Here is a 15104-nt window from a genome sequence, read left to right as displayed (position 1 = left end):
TAAACTCCTTTAGCCTTTTTTTGTCTGTGAAGCTTCTTATTTCCCCTTCAATTTTGAATGATAGCCTCGCTGGATAGAGTATTCTTGGATTCAGTCCTTTGCTTTGCATCACTTTGTAAATTTCCGTCCATTCTTTTCTGGCCCGATGTGTTTCTGTTGAGAAATCATTTGATAATCTAATGGGAGATCCCTTGTATGTAACTTTCCGTCTCTCTCTTGCAGCCTGTAAGATTCTCTCTTTGTCCTTAATATTTGACATGGTAATTATGATGTGTCTTGGTGTGGGTCTTTTTGGGTTCACCTTGCTTGGGACTCTCTGGGCTTGTGTGACTTTTTTCTTCCCCACCTCAGGGAAGTTTTCTGATATTATTTCTTCCAATAGGTTTTCTAATCCTTGTTCCTCTTTCTGTTGTCCTGGCACCCCTATTATTTGTATGTTGTTTTGTTTCATGTTGTCCCAAAGCTCCCTTAGGCTCTCCTCCTGTCTTTTAATTTTTTTCTCCAACTGAAGAACAATTTGGGTGTGTTTTGCTTCCCTGTCTTCTAATTCACTAATTCGGTCTTCCGCTTCTCCTAGTCTACTGTTGATACTTTCAATGGTGTTCTTTATTGCAGCTATATCGCCCTTCATTTCTTCTTGGGTCTTACTTAAGTTGTCGATTTTTTTCATCTGTTTCTTCTTGCTTCTTGGATAAGTTGTCGATTTTTTCCTCCATCCGGTGTATGCACTCTAGGACCCTTATTCTGAATTCTTTTTCTGTCATGTTGTATGCCTCTGTATCACTTAGCTGCTTTTCTGGTGAGTCCTCCTTTTCTTTCCTTTGGGGATTTCTTTGTCTACCCACGTTTGATCTCACTGACGTATATAGATATTGAGTTGTTCAGTGGCTGCTCCCTAGGTGGCAGTGGCTCCTCGGGCTGTGGTTGCTCCTTGGGCGGTTGTGGTAGCAGCTGCTCCTCTGTTGTTAGCGGGTCTTCTGATGGGTGCTGTTCACAGCTGTTGTGGCTCTTCTGGCTGGTGGAGGGAGGCTTCACCCACAGCAGCTGTTCCTCAGACAGAGCGTGTGGAGATCAGGAGGCCGCTGTTGCTTGGATCTGCTGTGTTGATTTAAAGGCACAAAATACAACACAACAAGGCACAACGTACCAGGCACTGAACACAAATGAATTACGGTATTAATAACCCCAAATAAAGATGGCCACCTGAGCTAAGAGAGTTGGGGGGTAAGGAAGAAAGAAGAGAAAAAGATAGAGAGAAAAACAGAAAAAAAAGAAGAAAAAGAAAAAAAAGAAAAAATAGAATGAAGTAGAAGAGGGGACGAGACTATTCATATGAGGAGAAAACTCCGATAGAACCGCCACTAATCTCAACAAATTCCAGCAACGGATCCCTGGAGTGAATACAAACTACAAACAGCCAATAATATCAAGTGAGGCAAGGGAAAGCAGAAGCACAAAAATAACTGGCCGGGGGGGGGGGGATGGGAGACAGAAAAAGAAAAAGAAAAAGCAGAACAACCTCACATACAATCCTTAAAGAAAAGAAAAGAAAAAAAACCCAATATACTCAACAATCGAGCAAGCAACAACAGAACAATAGAGAAAAGGAGAGAATAAAAAATTTGGATAGTGAAGAAAGATAAGGGAGAGGTGGATAAGGATTTAGAGCAGGTGATTGGAAAAGGGATATATAAGTAGGGTGAAATTTAGACAGGGCGTATGAAGAATAGGGAAAATCTAAAGCAGGAATAGGGTAAGAGAAACAGGACAGCAAAAGGGGAAAAGTGGGGAAGAGAGTTTTAGCACGGCAGCACAATTGAGGTAGAGGAAAATGATGCTAAAGGAACGATGAAAATAGAATGGAGAACCTTAGTCCCAAAATAAAATAAAGAGAAAATAAAATGACACTTTAAAAAAAATGGTAAAATGGCAGCAGTAATAATACTGGTTAAAAATAAAAATGTAGCCGAAACCGGTTTGGCTCAGTGGATAGAGTGTCGGCCTGCGGACTGAAAGGTCCCAGGTTCGATTCCGGTCAAGGGCATGTACCTGGGTTGCGGGCACCTCCCCAGTAGGAGATGTGCAGGAGGCAGCTGATCGATGTTTCTCTCTCATCGATGTTTCTAACTCTCTATCTCTCTCCCTTCCTCTCTGTAAAAAATCAATAAAATATATTTAAAAAAAATAAAAATAAAAATGTAGTAATTAAAAGGGTAAAATCAGGTGATGAAAAAAGAAAATAAATGGTTTCTTAGTTAAAAGGTGAAACAATAATTAAAAAAAAACAATTAAAAAAAATGGGCTGTAATGAAGGTGCTTCAGATCTTCTGCTCCTCTTTTTGGCACACCAGGTATTCAGGAGAATGTTGAATTTCCCTCTGATACACTGTTCCTCCATATTGTAAGCCACAGTCCTGATTTTAAGGCAGGCTACATTGGTTTCCCAGACAGCCCTTATCTGTATTTACAGAAGAGTCAGTTCGTGGCTCTGCCTCTGGGTGGCAGTGCGTCGGGATTGACCTCTGAGGGTATAGGACCTCTCTGACCAGGTGTTCTCTATTGTACCGGAAGCTGGTTTGGAATGTCCTCCGCCCAGAGCTGGTTTTCCAGTAGTCACTCCCCGCTGTTTCCCAGGCTCCCCCAAAACAGCCTTCCCTTACAAGCTCTGTGACTGACCCCAACTGGGTAGTCCCTTGCACTGGGTTCAACAATCAAACGCACAGATTTAAGAGCCTGGGAAGTTGTGCGAACTCGCAATGCTTCACCTTCCAAATCTGCGCGAAGTCTCTGCGTGCGATCTGGCTCCTGGCACCGAGTAGCCGGCAAACTGGCGTAATCTGAGGCTGCCCGTTTGTGTCCCGTCCAACTGTGGGCTTATTTATAGCGTTCCCTTCTGCCAGCAGCCCTGGGGGTGCCCTTCCACACTCGTGGGTCATGCTGGCTCCAACGGCTGCGGTCTTTGTGGGGCGCAGAGCCCCCACCCCCCTGCGCGCGTTCCACTCTCCAACCTAAACTGCAAACCGCACCTTTGGGGAAAGTCTAACCTTTCTGTGGGGAGAAGCAGGGTTCCTCTGAGTTCATGTAGTTGCGCTGCTTGAGAGCCGTTGTTGCCGGGTTAGTAGCTGGTCTCTGGATGCCGGCGACAGTCACCCAAGATGGCATGGTCTCCGCGGCTGTGCCGGCGCACCTGGAGAGGTTTCAGCCTCAGCCTCTAACCGTTCCCTTTATCTAGGATTTCTCTGTCTTTCCTGGATGCAGACTGTCTCAGCTGAATTTCCTCTGCTTATTCGGGCTGTATGCTACCCGTTTCAGCTGCCCGCCCTTATCTGCTCCGGGACAAGGCACGGACACGTCTGTCTAAACCTCCGCCATTTTCTTCCTCCCAGCCACTTAAATTTTATCCATTCAAATATGAAAACGATAGTATTTCATTGTGGTTTTGCTTTCATTTACTTAATGACTAATAATATTGAGTATATTTTCATGTCACTTATATGCCACATATATACCTTCTTTTATAAAATTTATTTCAAATCTTTTGCTTATTTTAAAAATTACATTGATTTCATTAATGAGTTTTGAGCATTCTTTATATAGTCTACATACAAATCCTTTATATAATATATGATCTGCAAGCAATTTTAATTTTGATAAAATTCACCTTGTTAAATTTTTCTTTTTATAGATGGTGTTTTTCATCATGTCTAAAAAATTGGTCTATGTTTTATTTTAGAAATGATTTGGTTTAGTTTTCACATTAGGTTCATGATCCATTTTGTATAATTTTTAAATAAGATGTGAGGTGTGAGTCAAAAGTCATTTTCTTTTTCTTTTTGAATACTGATTTTTTTTTCAGCTAAATTTATTGAAAAGGCTCTCTTTTCTCTACTAAATTCCTTTTATACATTTGTAAAAAATTAATAGTTATTGTTTAGGGGTCTATTTCTGAACACGCTATTATGTTCTATTTATAAATGTATCTATCTGATGCCAATTCCTCCCAGTCTTGATTACCATGTATTTATTATAACCCTTGAAGTCAGATAGCGGTGGTGCTCCAACCTTTTTTCTTTTTAAAGTATTGTTTTGATTATTTGAGGTCAATTTATCAAAAACTGCTTACTTAAAAATGTTGGGCAAGTTAATTTGTAATTTGATTTGATCATGTTCTCATAATTGAGTTTTCTGACCCATGCATTTCAACTTATTATATCATTGTTTTATAATTTTTAGTTACAAGTCTTGTACATCTTTTGTTAGATTTATCACTAAATATTTTATATTTTTGAAGCAATTATAAATACTGTTTTTTAATTTTACTTTCTGATTGTTGTATTTTAAGCCTGTAGCCTATACCCTAATTAAAATTGCTTAATAGTTCTTCTATGGCTTTTATAATTTTTATTGGATTTTCTACATAGCTGAGTAGGTCGCTGATGAATAAAGATAATTTTACATCTTTGTCTCAAAGTAGATTTAGTTATTTAGGTTTACTTTTATTTATTTACTACAGGCCTGATGCACAAAAATTTTTGCACTCAGGGGGCAGTGGGGGTCCCTCAGCCCGGCCTGTGCCCTCTCACAGTCTAGGACCCCTCGGGAGATAACGACCTGCTGGCTTAGGCCTGCTCCCGGGTGGAAGAGGGCAGGCCCAATCCCTAGGTGGAGCCCTTGGTTGGGCTCAGAGCAGGGCCGATTGGGGGGTTGGGGCACCGCCCCCTGTCAATCAGAGCGGCAGGACGATCAGGGGGTTGGGGAGCCCCCCCCCATCAGGCACAGAGCAGGGCTGATCAGGGGGTTGGAATGCCTTCCCCTGTCACGAACAGAGCACAGCGGATAGGGAGGTTGTGGCCCCGCCCCCTGTCACACACAGAGCCACAGGGCAATCAGGGGGTTTGGGCGCTGGCCCCTGTCACGCTGATCCTGGTGCCGGGAGGCATATTACGCTTTTACTATATAGGATAGAGGCCTGGTGTACGTGTGGGGGCTGGCTGGTTTGCCCTGAAGGGTGTCCTAGATCAGGGTGGGGGTCCCCACTGGGGTGCCTGGCCAACCTGGATGAGGGGGTGATGGCTGTTTGCAGCTGGTCACACCCCCTTCATGGTTGGGGTCCCCACTGGGGTGCCTGCCCAGTCTGGGTGAGGTGCTGAGGGCTGTTTTCAGGCTGGCGGGTGACTGAAGCTCCCAACCACTCCTTTTTTTCTTTTTTTATTCTGGGCCAGCTTTAGCTCTGAGGCTTGGCTCCAACTCTGAGGCCTTGGCTGCTGAAAGCAGGTATCTGGCTTGTTTGGGTTCTATAATCAAAACACTGTTTCAACTCCAGCTCTGAGATCCCAGCTGGCTGAAAGCAGGTTTCTGGGGTTTTGTTTAGCTTCTATATTTGTAACAATGTTTCAAACTGCAAGCTCAGAGGCCGGCAGTGGCAGGTGGGGAACGTTAGGTTCCTCCGTCACTGAAGCAAGCAAGCCTCATGTTCGCTTCAAGCTGCCTGACTGCCAGCCGCCATCTTGGCTGGCAGTTAATTTGCATATTGCCCTGATTAGTCAATGGGAAGGGTCACGGAGGTATGGCTAATTACCATGTTTCTCTTTTATTAGATAGGACTATAGGCCTGGTGCATGATATTCGTGCACTGGGGAGGATAGGAGGGTGGTTTCTCAGCCCAGCCTGTGCCCTTTCACAGTCTGGGAGGCCTTGGGGGATGTCGGGCCTAAGCTGCAGTCAGACATCCTTAGCGCTGCCATGGACGTGGACCACTGCACTCATCAACCGTCAGCTCAATTCTGGCTGAGTGGCGCTCCCCCTGTGGGAGCACACTGACCACCAGTGGGCAGCTCCTGTGTTGAGCGTCTGCCCCCGGTGGTCAGTGTGTCATAGCGACCAGTTGTTCTGCCATTCGGTTGATTTGCATATTACCCTTTTATTATATAAGATTTTTCTTATTCCCCTTTTTTGAACTACTAATACAATGTTGAAAAAAGTGGTGAGAATGGACATTCTTTCTTTTTTCCCTTTGTCTAAAATTGCCTCTTTGTTTTTTTGTTTGTTTTTTTTGTTTGTTTTTCTTTTGATAGTGTTAACATCATATACCTTTTTATACTCTTACTGTGAACCTCTTTGTGTTTTTATATTTAAAGACCATTTCTAGTCAGGAGAACATAGATGGGTTTTGTTCTTTATTCCATTTGATAATTTTTGCCTTTAAATTGTGGTGTCTAGCTCTAGCTGGTTTTGCTTAGTGGATAGAGTGTCAGCCTAAGGACTGAAGGGTCCAGGATCTATTCCGGTCAAGGGCACATGCCCAGGGTTGTGAGCTTGATCCCCAATAGGGGGCATGCAGGAGGCAGCCAACCAATGATTCTCTCTCATCATTGATGTTTCTATCTCTCTTTCCCTCTCCCTTCCTCTCTGAAATGAATAAAAATATATTAAAAATAAATTGTGGTGTTTAGAGCATTAATATTTAATGTGATCATTGATATGATTAAGTTTAAATCTTGCTGTTTGTTTTATAGTCTCATTTGTTCTTTATTAACCATTTCCTCTTTTATGTCATCTGCTGCCTAAACTGAATATTTTTAAGTGATTCCATTTTATCTTCTTTGTTAACTTATTAGCTGTAACTCTGTTCTGTTATTTTAATTGTTGATTTATAATTTTTAAAACATACATAGTTTTAGCTTACCACAGTCTACCTTTAAATAATATACTACTGAATGAATGATATCTTACAATTGTGTACTTCCATTTGCCTCCTTCTAGCCATTAAGCTATCATCATGAATTTTACACTTATATATTGCATAAATCCCACAATGTATTTTTATTACATTTATTTTGTCAATTATCTTCTACAGAGATTTAACATTTTCCTTGTGGTTACTATTTACAGTCCTTTTGACTCCTTTGAATACAGAGATTTCTACCTGCTGTCATTTTATTTTTGCCAGGAGGATTTCCTTTAGTGTTGTGCAGGTCTGTTTTCTCCTCTGTCCCTTTTTGTTTTTAGTTGCATTTTTCTTCTTTGCCAGAATATAATCCTATCTAATAAAGAGGGAATATGCTAATTGGCTGCCCCACCCTCAAAGATGGTGGTTCCCACAGCCACAAGATGGTGGCGCCCAGTCCCTTCAGCCCTGTTGGGGCAGCAGGTGCACGGCAAGGCTGGGCCCACCCCCAGACAGGCCCAGCCACTCCACATGCCTGCCTCCGGAGTCCCCAAGTCCCATCAGCCCCCCCTCCGCCAGGGCCAGCCTGAGGTGCAGGCAAGCCTTGGATGGCGGCTGCCCAGCCTCCTAGGGCTGTCCAAGGCTCAGGTAACCAGGGCTGCCCAAGGCTTGTGCTGCCAGCAGTGGCAGCAGCAGAGGTGTGATGAGGCGTAACCTTCCCCTGATCACTGGGTTGCCTCCCACTCCTGAGGGCTCCCAGACTGTGAGAGGGAACAGGCCGGGCTGAGGGACCCCCCTCCAGTGCATGAATTTTAATGCACCAGGCCTCTAGTATTAGCATATTATACTTTAATTCATGATCCTGCCCTTTATCCTTCTTAACTCTTAATAGAAATATAAATGAACAACAACAAAAAAAAACCCCACAAAATAAAGAGGAGGGAAATATAGTTAAGATCGGAGTGAAAATAAATAAAATATAAATTAAAACTATAATAGAAAAGATCTATAGAACTAAGAGCAAGTTCTTTGAAAATATAAACAAAATTGCAAAACCTTTAGCCAAAATTTATTTAAAAGAAAGAGAGCCCAAATATATAAAATCAGAAATAAAAGAGAATTTATAACAAATACAGCCAAAGTACAAAGAATGATTAAATAATACTACAAAAATAATATGCTAAAATTGATAATCTAGAAGAAATGGATAAATTTATATAGGTACATAACCTTCCATGAAGAAACAGCAAATCTAAAAGACCAATTACTACAAATGAAATTTAAGCAGTAATCAAGAAAGTTCACACAAACGGCTTTACATGTGAGTGCTACTAAAATTTTGAAGAAAAATTGATACCTATTCTTCTTAAACTAATTCAAAAAATTGAAGAGGAAGGCAAACTTTCAAAATTATTCTATGAAGCTAGAATTATTTTGTTACCCAAACCAGACAAAGTTATTACAAAAAAAGAATGTTGTCCTGGCCTGAGTATCTATCTCAGTTGGTTGGAATGTCATCCCATACACCGAAGGGTCATGGGCTATAGTAATTAAAAACACCATGGTACTAGCATAAAAACAGACACATAAGTCAATAGAACAAAATAGAAAGCCCACAAATAAATCCTTGCCTTTATGATCAATTAATCTATAACAAAGGGGACAAGAATATACAATGTGATAAAGACAGTGTACTCAATAAATGGTGTTAGGAAAACTGGATATGCAAAAAAAAAAAAATGAAATGACGACTTTCTAATACTATATAGACGAATAAACTCAAAGTGGACTAAAGACTTAAATGTAAGACCTGAAACTGTAAAACTCCTGGAAGGAAACAGAGGCAGTGACCTCTTTGACATTGCTCTTAATAATACATTTTTTGAATATGTCTCCTTGGGCAAGAGTATTAAAAGCAAAAATAACAAAATGGGACTACATCAAACTTAAAGTTTGTATAGTGAAAGAAATCATGAACAAACTAAAAAGAAACACAATTGAATAGGAGAATATATTTACAAATGATATGTTTAATTAGGGTTTAAGATCCAAAATATATAAAAAAAAAAACTTGTGTGCCTCAACACCAAACAAACAAGCAACCCAATTAAAAATGGCAAAGTGCCCTGGCCAATGTATTTCAGTGGTTAGAGCATCAGACCATGCATAGGAGAGTCTCGAATTCAATTCCCAGTCAAGGGCATGTACCTGGGAGATCCCTGGCCCTGGTTGAGACACATGTGGAAGGAAACCAATCCATGTGTCTCTCTCATACTGAAGTCTCTCTGCCTATCTATCTTTCTCTCTCCTTTCTCCCCTCCCTTCCACTCTCTGTAAAAAAAAAAAATCAATAGAAAAAATATCCTCAATGATGATTAACCAAAAAGGCAGAGGACCCCAAATAGTCATTTTCCCAAAGAAGACATACAGATAGCCAATCCTATATAATAAAGTGCTAATATGGAAATGGTCATCATGCCCTCTCATCATCATGCTCTCACACCCTCACGCTGTAACTGCTCAGACACTCAACACTGGGGAGAGAGGAAAGGGGACCAGCCAGGCTGCGGCCCGGGAGAGGGACAATCCTCCCACTTCACAGTCCCAGGCGCCAGCGGCTGCGCCTGTGGTCTGGGAGAGGGACAAGCTGTCTGCCCCATGGTCCCAGGTGCCAGTGCCTGCACCTGCACCTGTACCCCAGCAGAGGGACAAGCCACACGCCCCACGGTCCCAGGCACCAGTGGCTGGGGCTGTGGTTGGGAGAGGGACAAACCACCCAACTCGTGGTCTCAGGCTCCTTTGGCTCCCTGTGGCGCCCTCCCATGGTCCCCTGTGGCTGTGGCCTGCCAGGGTGAAGCCGGTCCGGGTTCTGGGTACCTGTGGCCAGCCAGAGGAGGGAATCCTGGGTTCCGGGTATGGGGCAAGGCAGAGGTGGTTACGGGCAATCAGACCAGCAAGGGAGCAGTTAGGGTCGATCAGGCAGGCAGGCAGAGGTGGTTAGGGGCAATCAGGCAGGCAGGTAGAGGGGTTAGGGGCGAACAGGCAAGCTGGCAGGTGAGCAGTTAGGAACCAGTGGTCCCAGAATGTGAGAGGCAGTCAGACATCCCCCAAGGGGTCCCAGATTTAAGAGGATGCAGGCCAGGCTGAGGGGAACCCCCCATGTACAAATTTTGTGCTCCAGGCCTCTAGTAGAAATATAAAAAGATGCTCAACATCACTAACCATCAAGGTAATACAAATCACAATCACAATGAGATATAACTTCACATTTTTTAGAAACACTATGATTAAAATGTCAAAAAATAACAAGTTTGATACTTAAATTTTTCTATAGCTTAAAGCATTTGTAGATTTTATTCCATTCCTTGTGTAATGTCCAGAATAAGCTTTTAGTTTTCTTTTGTTATCTTTCTTCCTTCTTCTTATCGCCATTATTTTTCTTTTATTTGTTTACTTAGCTGTCATGCAATATATTATCATTTTGTTCATGTTATAATTGGGAGCTCTCTCTACTTATTTAAATATATTTTTATTGATTTCAGAAAAGAAGGTAGAGAGAGATAGAAACATTAATTATGAGAATCATTGATTGACTGACTCCTGCATGCTCCTTACTGGGGGTCAAACCTGCAACCTGGGCATGTGCCCTGACTGAGAATCCAATCATGACCTCCTGGTTCATAGGTCAATGCACATCCATGAAGCCACACTGGCCAGACAGCTATCTCTCCTTTTAAAGGATATAATATAGGTGAATACTTGGCACCCTTTTTCTCTTCTCGGGTGGTTCGTGTTTCTGATTATGTTGTGCATAGATTGTTAATTAACACCATCTCAGGTCTTCTAAACTCTAACTTGTATCCCAATACTAGAAACCTGAAAACATATTTTCCATATGCCTTTGACATTTTTTGGCCTACATTTTACCACTAAGAATCACCTGAATGATAGACATTTGGAGGGTGCGAAAGAAAGGGAAACCATTAATCTCCTTTGACAGCAATTGATGGACCCATAAAAATATGGGAATGTAAGGTTTGCAGTGACTTCTAAGTAAGTTTCTATGAATCACCTTCTTTTAAACTCAGATTGGTTTTCATTTTCCTGACTAAACTTACTGATACACTTAGCCTTATTTTGAGGACTAATGTAGTTTTCTATCCACTTTCATGAAGCCCATGGTATGAGACTATGGTGGGAGGTTGTCAGGTAATATTAAATGTATTGTCTTCACTGAGAAACCTGGGCTCTCTCTTCAGAGAAGCCACCAACCATTCTAAGTTAGTGACCAACTCCTCCTTTTAGTCAGGGTGTGTAAAACTTCTATAAACATCATTTATACTAATTTTGATTTCAGAGATAATTAGTCTCAGGATTACTGTGTAAAATGTTCAAAATGACAGATTCATAATTTTCTATTAATAAAAAGTGGGTCTTATATGGGTCATCATTCACTTTTATGTCATCATTCAATTCTGAACATTTGACTGAGAATCTGGGTGAATTTGGAAAATCTTGAGCCAACTTGGCTGATTGATTCTTGAGATAATAAGGGTATTTCAAAGTTAATAGGAACTCAAATTTATTTAGGATTTCTAAGCCAACTCTTGGAATTAATGTGGTTCAATTAAGTCCCTCAGAGGTTGCCATAGTCAAAGGAAAGCTGTTTGATAGCATTACATTGAGTCAGGGTCCGACTAACAGGGAGCCCAACTCAACACTATTCCATAGCTTTTAATCTAACATGGCACGTACGTGGCCTTACTAGTCTACAACAGGAATCACAGTCCAGAGTATCCCTGTGCTACCAAGTACTCTGGATCTATAGTGTCCTCACTGATTGGTGGCATGTGCATTTGCCACGGATGAGTCCCAAGGCATATGTGCCACCCTGACAGAAAGCTGTGGCTGGATTTCTCACCATTTTCATACTATTTTGTAACATAGACCCAAGGCACATAGGGAAAAATATGTTCACAGCAAAGAGAAAAGACATAATATCTCATACTTTTCTTAACTCCATTTTCAAGTATTACTGTGAAAAGACAGATTGGTCCATACCTGATTGTCACACTTTTCCCAGAATTAATATGTTATTTCAGGAATACTAGCCCAGATTTCCATTTAAAGCTGTTAGTTCCCAGCCTTTAAATGCACCTTGCATAGTCCTGTCTTCTGGTTATAATTCTGACTGTTGATACTCCAAGAAGAGCCAAGGCAGCACCATTGTAAGAGTCCTATGGTTCTAAGTATAGGTTCTAAGTATGGTTCTAAGTATAGGTTGTTACTCACAGTAGGAAGACTCTAGTATCAGGTCACTGCCAGTGACAATAGCTTGAACTGGTTTTGCATCAGAATAAGATTAAGTCTACTCATAATACATGGAGTTAGAATTTTGTTTTGTTTGATTCCTGGCTCCTCACCAAAAAAGCAACATGAATAAAATACTCTGCTTTACTTTTCCATACCGCATAAAATCCTTGAATTAATCAGGAGAAATGTTCTTGAGCTATTTGTCTCCTGTTTTTTAGTCCATGCCCAACTGGGCTCTTTGCTGATCATTCATTAGCATTGATGAGCCCAGGGTTGAAAGGTACTTCTCTCTTTGTTCCTGAGAGGATCTCATCTCACTCATTTCACACTTTTAATCACTGCTAATAGCTATTTTGGCAAACATTCAGAGTAGGCTCAGTTAGGGGCAGAATAAATATTTCACATTAACTGGATTATTTTAAGTTTCCAACTCTGCAGTATTACTTGAAGACAAACTGGACAGAGCTAGGACAAATAGCTTGCTTTCCTTGGCCTGCAGGACAGAGCTCCTGCAATGCTAAACCAGGTTGGATCTATTTAGCTGCCCACTGAATACTGTGTTTTTGAGGCTACTTTTTCAGGCAGTGGCAATGTAAACTGTGACTGTGCTGTGTTTACTATGTGGCAAGTATGATGGTCTACTGGTGATCGATGACAGAGGCTGACAAAAAAGAAAAAAAGCTGTGAAAATATATTTCGATGAGTCCTTCTAGATGTAATATATTAGATTTAAATACTACTCTTGGTTCCTATAGGTTTTCATGAAGTACATCCAGAAGAGTTTGTATTGTTTGTGAACATTGGGAAGACTGTGTTTGAAGCTTTCTACACAACCCAATTTGAGGAGTTCACCTCATCCCAGTGCCCAAAACACAACTGAAATGGACATGTCTGGGACTGTCAGAGATCTAGAATCAGGTTGGTTATGACTGATTTAAAAATACAGAGCCCAAAGGCATTCTAAAATAGCCCCAAAGATGGATCCTTTGCCTAAATTCAGTATAATATAATGGTTGAAAGGATAGACTTGGAGATCAGTCTTTAAAAGTTGGATCTACTAGTCGTGTATGTTTGGGTAAATTGATCAACATTTCTGAGACTCAATTTTATCAATCAGTAGAAAATGGGAAATCATATCAGGCTGATAGGGTTATTCTGAAGTAGTTATGTGTAGTGTGAGCGTGTGCAATATATGCCTGCATGTGCTTTCAAACATGTGCAAGTCTGAGCATGTGTGTGTGTGTGTGTGTGTGTGTGTGTGAAGTATATAACCTGAATTTAATAATTCAATGAATGACAGCTAATATTCTAATATTATCTGTCAGATCAGGACACCTTCTAAACTATTCCAGCTTCCTCTAGGGCTGCTTCACTCTCATAATCTTTCTTAATGAAAGAAACTTCTTGATGAAAGTTGTGTTAGCTTGGGCTGCCATAACAAAACACCATGGACTGGGTGGCTTAAATAAATTTATTTTCTCGTTCTTCTGGAGGCAGGGAAGTCCAAGTCCAAGATCAAGGTTCTGGCCAGAGTTCAGTTCCTGGGGAGGGCCCTCTTTCTGGCTTGTCAAAGGCACCTTCTCGCTCTGCTATGTCCTCAAGTGGCAGATCTCTCTCTTTCTCTCTCTCCCCTCTCCTTTAAGGCTGCAGTACTATTAGATTAGAGCTTCACTCTTGTGACCTCATTTAACCATAATTAACTCCTAAAGAGACTATCTAAATCACAGTCATTGGGGGTTAGGGTTTCAACATATGCACTTTAGGATGACACAATTCAGCCCATAGACAAGCCATGTCCTTCTGGGAAATGACATCCTTGATGAGGGCAGTGGGCCATCCGGATTCACAGAGACTTTTGATTCTTTATTAAAAATTTTTAATGTTAATGTTATTTCAGGTGCCCCCTTTTCCCCTCCTTTTGCCCACCTCTCTCCTCCACCCTCCCCCTCCTTTGGCTTTCACCAAACTATTGTCCCTGTCCATGGCGTATGCATATGAAGTCTAGCTCATCCCTTCACATTATTTATCCTTTGGTTCTTGTTTCTGGAGTGTCCCTTCTTGTTTATTATTTGACTCATTGCCTCTATGTCCCGCCAGTCAAAGAGAGAAAAGGGACCTTGGGATCTTAATATAAAATTATGTTTATATGCATGGACACAATACATGAATTAGTTTCTCTAATCAAATTCTTTTTCTGAGGCTTGGGGAATTGGAACATGAGAAAATAATTTTTGAATGTGTTGGAGGGGGAGAAACTGATAGTCATTTTGTAGTTCTGGTTTTGGAAGATTAGATATTCAGAGAGTGATTTTGTCTTACCACTGGTTTGAAGCCTGGAAAAGGAAAAGCTCTCACCGGCTGGGGGCTGGCTCTATGTTAGATTCTGCATGTCAGATAGAGAGGACAAATCTAAGCATGGCTGATTTTTCCCTTCTCTTGATATTTTAAGTGAAAATGTCTCATTAATATATCAGAAAATATATGGCTAATCCATTTGGACCTCTAAGTCCAGCTTTTATTCAAGGAAAGCACTTTGGATAATCCCCATCAATGCCATTTCCTCTTGCCCTCACCTTCCCACTTTTCTCATCTTCATCTTGCTTTCCATTCTCAATCCAAATCCTCTCACACTAATTTTTCCTGTGGCTCCTCCTATTGGTGATTTTATGTGCTCTTCCCAAGGGTTTGAGCTTTCTCCTGCAGGCTTAAGTTTTGTTTATCCATCAAGCTAAAGGTATCTCCTTTCTTGGTCAGGAATAGTTCACCTAAATCCATCAGCACCAACCCTGGCTCCAGCCTTGGTCATGGAGAACACGAAGGACAAAACATGGAAACAGCACATATATAGGCATCATTAAAATCAATGTTACCTTTATGTGAATACAGTGAATATTGTCTTCTCTCTGTATGATTTAAATAAAGACTAATGGTTTAAGAATGAAAGAAATGGTCGGTTTGGCTCAGTGGATAGAGCATCAATCTGTGGACTGATGGGTCCCAGGGTCAATTCCATTCAGGGGCAAATGCCTGGGTTTCAGGCTCAATCCCTGGTGGGGGATGTGCAGGAAGAGGCTGATTGGTGATTCTCTCTCATCACTGATGTTTCTATCTTCCTCTCCCTCTC

This window comes from Myotis nattereri (assembly GCF_964212035.1).
Source record: "Myotis nattereri genome assembly, chromosome: 3".
Classification (NCBI taxonomy): Eukaryota; Metazoa; Chordata; class Mammalia; order Chiroptera; family Vespertilionidae; genus Myotis; species Myotis nattereri.
This window is presented reverse-complemented; position numbering follows the sequence as displayed.